This window comes from Vigna umbellata, chromosome 5 (assembly GCF_029865625.1).
Source record: "Vigna umbellata cultivar VRB3 chromosome 5, Vumbellata_1.0, whole genome shotgun sequence".
NCBI classification, from domain to species: domain Eukaryota; kingdom Viridiplantae; phylum Streptophyta; class Magnoliopsida; order Fabales; family Fabaceae; genus Vigna; species Vigna umbellata.
In genome coordinates, this window is record NC_142169.1 from 14,262,909 (window position 1) to 14,268,698 (window position 5,790).

At 35.8% G+C, this 5,790-nt stretch overlaps 1 pseudogene; it reads right to left on the reverse strand.

The window, feature by feature from the left end:
* Positions 1-841: 841 nt before the first annotated feature.
* On the reverse strand, positions 842-2,873 carry LOC124846571 (hydroquinone glucosyltransferase pseudogene; annotated as a pseudogene).
* Positions 2,874-5,790: the final 2,917 nt, after the last annotated feature.

Consider the following 5,790-nt stretch of genomic DNA (forward strand, 5'->3'; position numbering starts at 1 on the left):
GATTTGAGAATGCACGCGGACGGCTGGGATGGTGTGCTCATTCGGTGAACGAGCGTTCTTTCTCTACATTTTGAGATGAGGTGATTCTCGGCTGGGAGAAATGAGGCACGGGTCTCGTTGATGAAGAGGTGATGGGAGTATGGTGTTCACGGGAGCTGGAAGCAGTACACGTAAGGTTGTCACGGGTTGATGGTGATTGGTTGGGAGAAAGAGAAACACTTGGTCACGTGCTGGAACGCTGATTGAAAGGTAGGTGGGTGGTGTCTTTAATTTTATTCAGAGGATAAGAAGAGTGGATTAGGATAAAGTATAGGATGATGGGACATTTGGCAGCAATTGTATGAGAATGAAGAAGTAGAGTAGGTGAATTGTGTGGTGCACGGTGATGGCTGGAAGAGTTTTTCATTGTTTTTAGAGATTAGGATGCGTTTTAAATAATGTAGAGAAGTGGGAAGTCCAGCACACACGTGAGTCATCTTCATTTTCTTTGCTTTGGAGAAAGGTAGCGCACCGAGAAGTAGATTAGGTGAAGGAAAAGTGGTGCATAGCAGGGAGCAATCCGAGCGTATAAAAGAGGAAACCATGGTGATTAAGTTCCTTTTTCTTTGCATTTAGCTTTGGAGCGGTGCATTCAGTATTTTAATTTGGAACGGTGCATTTAGCATTTTAAATTGGTGTCTTCATTCTCGGAGTGCTTTTCACTTTTAAATTCCATGTTGCAATTTAATTTGGTTCAAGCAATTTTCATTTTAATGTTGTCTAGTTTGGTCGGTTGATTTAAATTAGTTGGGTGACTCGTCTTGGATTTGGATAAGAGTAGTGTGTAATTGTCATTAATCGGTGATTGAAAGTACGTAATTGAATTAGTGACCAACCATTTTAATTCTTCGGTCCCTTCCATGTTTACATTCGCCTTTTAATTTAGTTTACTCGCATTCACAAAATATTCACAAATCCCCCCCCACTACGTGTTTGACCTAAGACTCGAACCACATTTGGTCCTTGAGAGATGATCTAGGAGTCACTTCCTAGTCTATACTGTATTCTTTTATGCACAACTTTTGTGGGAGGTGCGATCCTCTCGTGTGTGCACTTGAATTAGTGAAATATATCCTAGTTGAAACCTGATGAGTAGAAAAGGAAAACCAAAGCACAACCACTAAAATTCAAAATGATATGCTAAAAGTCTCTGAAACTCGCAACCAGTTCTGACAGAGTTCTTGTAGATGATCCATCTTCTTTAATCACATTAGCAGCAGAAAACTTCAGAAGTTCCATTCTTTGTCGAATTTCCTTGCCTTCTTTCTCTTGGAACAAGCCTCTCACAACCTTAGAAATTTCTTCTCTTTCTCTCAATCCACTGTGGCTAACTTTTGGTCTGAGTGCCACCTTCAGATCATCAGTTAGGATTGCTGCATTCAGGCTCTGCTCAGCAAAGAGAGGCCATGCTATCACTGGCACACCTTTCACAACACTTTCAAGCACCGAGTTCCAACCACAGTGAGATAAGAACCCCCCAGTCGCACTGTGACCAAGCACTTGAATCTGAGGGGCCCAATAAGGAACAAACAACCCCTGCTGCTTGGTTCTCTCCAAGAAACCCTGTGGAAGAAACTGCAGAGGGTCCTTATCTTCAGCACCAAAGTATGCAGAACTGACCTCAAAGCTAGGGACTCTCACAACCCAAAGAAACTTTTGGCCACTCAGTTCCAACCCAAAGGCTAATTCATTGAGTTGGTCCTGAGAAAGTGTGCCACCACTTCCAAAGGACACAAACAAAACAGATTTGGGTTCTTGCTTATCCAACCACCTTAAACACTCCACCCCATTTTCATGATCAATCGACCCCATCTGAATGATGGGTCCAACAGGGTAAATCCCGGGCTTCCCTTTCACGTGTTCATGCAAAGTTGTTATGGCCTCTGATTCCAGTCCGAGGAAGGTATTCATAAAGACACCATCGGGAATATGAAACCTTTTGGAGCGTTCCAGAAACCCCTTGTAACCTATGCCAGAGAGATTCTGAAAAGGAAGAGGAAAATCTTTTCTGAGAACAGGTACACAACCAGGTATCTTTATAGGCTCTTGGGGGTCCCTGGACTCGGAAGAAAATATCTCATCTAGCTTTGATGAGTAGAAGTACATAGAAAGCAACATGGCAGATTGAGGGAGGTAAATGTAAGACAAGAGGTTAAGTTCCTTGGCAAGGTCCAATGCCCCATTTGCAAAAACATCCACAACCAAAGCTACAACCTTTGCTCTTGAACATAGGGACTTCAATTCTTGCCTTATGTAGGGTAGAGAGAGATTGACAGAGAGTTCGATTTGAAGTGCGAGAACAGAGGGATCTGTCTTTTGTTCAAGGTTGATGGGGGGAAGGAAAATGGAAGTTATGGTTGATGGAAGAGTTTGAAGGTAAGCTTTGGAGGAAGAAGGAGGTGACCCAAGTGAGGGAATGAAGCATGTGATGTGAAAATGTGGGAGGAGATGGAGAAGGCGTTTGGAGAACTCAAGAATTGGGACCAGATGGGTGAAGCCAGGACTAGGAACCACTACTATGTGAGGTTTCTCCATGGATTCGGGACCAAGATAGTTGTAACAATGGCTTTTCTGGTTGCAAAGTGGTAACAGTATTTATGTTTGTAGCATTTGAAGTCTTACACGAAGGTAGTTGGAAGATTTATGCGCAGACATCGAAGACCGAGAAACCAGGGTCGTTGCGGCACAGGAGAATCTGTTTAGCTCATCTCAAACTATTGGAGCTTTCACATGCAAATCGCAATCATGTCTTTTTTTTTAAGTAGCAAACAAACTCACTCACCTACTTGCAGTGGCAAACTATAATTTTTCTAACTCTTGACAACAACAAACATATTTGATACTCACCTACTTACCCCATTTTCTACATTCACTAAATTTAAAGTCTTTTTGTAATAAATTAAATAATTTTTGCAGTTCTTTATTATTATTATTATTGAAACATGCGACACATATATTTGTCTACAATTTTTTTGTTGTACGTAATTAATGTAATTTAAAAAATTATTAAATTTAAATAAAGGTTTACTTAAAAATAAAATAATAAGATAATTATTTTAATCGTTTTAATTTAAAATAAATATTAAGTTAAAATAAATAATCAGTTAAAAAATAAGAAGGATAAATATGTAATATTTTTCCACATCAAAAATAGGAATTCCTTATTAATGTTATAGATTATAATAATTTCATTTCATTAAATATAGCACAAATTCATTGAATTCAGTATTTTTATCAACTATAAGTGCACAATTATTGGTTTAATTTAATTATAAAGAAATTATGAATGAAATAGTTACTATTTAATTAAATACGGAAAAAAATCATCAGCTTTCTTTTAAAAGTGTAAGACTGCAATTAGTTTAAGACCACAGAATAATATTTCTCCAATTTGACTAATAAATAGATTGCTTCATATTACAATTAATATGATTCTATCAGATGAAGTTTTTGTTTTTATTTTTATTTATTTGATCTTTATGGAATATACATGGTAACCAGTAATGAATTTATGTAGAAAAAATATATATTTTCATTTTTTATATAATAAAGTTGTGAAAAAATTTCATTTAATTTCATTTTTTTCTACTTTGTCCTTATTTTATTAAATGGAAATGGAGTTTCGTGTCGAGATACATTTTTTACACAAAATTTAGCTTAAGTGAACATTGTGAAGTATGAAGATGGGTAGATGTTTGAGTTACGTTAATTTTTGTTTTTTGTTGAGGAGCTTTGGATCTCAGATTTTGAGTTTTTTTTTTTTCCAAATTGTGCAATATGATTCTCAAAATTGTGTATTTCTTAAACGAGAAGTGACTTATTTTGGATTATTTAAACCAAAACAACAAATTGCCATTTAAAATTGTATTTTTGGATTCTTCCACTGAATTTCTTAATCTAGAAGATATTTTTCACATATTTTTTTTTGAATTATGTAAAATAGAATATGCTTCTGGATTTAGAAAAATATTCCTAATATGAAATAGTGTTTTAGAAGGGATTTATAACTAAAAATACTTCTAGATGATCCACGACTACTTTCTAAACTTCACAACTCAAAAGTTGATTTTTTTTTCTCACATAAGGCAGAAAGCATTTATTATTACGCATATAGCATACTGTGACTTATATTTACATAGTACACTTTTCTTTTAAGTTGAGAATTCGATTTGCGGAAACCGAATTATGTTATATTTTATATTTTTTTTTTATAATTTTATGTTAGAACTGAGGGAAACCAAAATCTTAGTTATATATATTTTTTTTATAATCTTAGGTTAGAATTTTATATTTTTAAAACTTTTTATAAAGACTTTTATTTCTTAAGCATTTATAGGAACACATCTAGATGCTCTTTTTAGTCAACAATTCAATGTGTTTATTGGTGCACTAAACACCATCCATGACCATTAAACTCACCCATCCATCTAAAATAAGAAACATGAAACAACAACTAACACCAGAATATGGAACCTGAACGAAGAAAGGCATGAGATAAAAGCAAACATATTGGCTATTCATTGTGAGGCCCTAATTCTCGACTGGAGGGGACACCAAAAGCCTCTGCCCTTTCATCCCTTGGATAGATAGAGAGAAGGGGCAAAATTTTGAGTTTTTTCATGTTGTCAAAGAGTTGAACAATGAAAATGGATGACTAATGCCTGATCGAATTGATCGGATCATGTAGGAACAAGGTTCAAGTCTAACGGTCTGTTAGGATGCCTCAGCTGCATACATCACTGCACTTCCACTTGACACCTATCATTAATTAGAAACGGCTCGTCTCGCCGTGACCTTCTCTTGAATTCTCAAAACTTCTAAACTCACTTAGGAAGTTTAGAAATATGTATTTTTGGAAATTAACTGCATCTTGTACAGTGGTCCAAAAATTATGGGTTTATAGTCATTTGAAAGTTGTTTGAGTCTAGATTCCAATAAAACAAGAATCAACCCATTTGGAGTTCGGTGGAGAAAGTTAAGAGCAAACCAGCCAGCAAAGATCAGAGTTGTCAGGAATATATAAAGTGTTAACTTTAAGGAATTAACTGCACCTATTAAGATGTCCAAATATCACAAATTAGTAGTCATTGGAAAGAGTTTTGAGTCTATTTTCTAATAAAAAAAGAATCACATCATTTGGAGGTCTGTGGAAAAAGTTATGATTAAAATAGTCAACAAAGGTCAAAGTTGACAGCATATTATCTCACTCAAATTGCCTTTGGCTACTTGTGTGCCCACAACTGGCTCCTACAGCACAAGTTTTTGCACACAACTAGATTTTTTTTCGTGTAATCGATTACAAGGGTCCTATAAACGATTATACGAAAAAAAATCTTGTTTTGTATAAAAATTTGTGTTGTAGGAGCCAACTGTGGGCACATAAGTAGCTAAAGAGATTTTTTGTAATTTTTTCATATTTCTTGAATGGATGAGACTTCTGTTTAGTGTTTAAGTGTGAGTAGAGCTTGAAAACTGAGGTTTGGGCACTCCATGGTGGACGAAAGACCCAATGTTGCTATCATGACCAAGTTAGGTGAAGTCCTCAAACAAGTGTAGGCCATTTTGGCCATTGTAATCGATTACAAGGACCCTGTAAACGATTACACGAAAAAAAATCTAGTTGTGTGCAAAAACTTGTGCTGTAGGAGCCAGTTGTGGGCACACAAGTAGCCAAAGGCAATTTGAGTGAGATAACATGTTGTCAACTTTGACTTTGTTGACTATTTTAATAATAACTTTTTCCACATACCT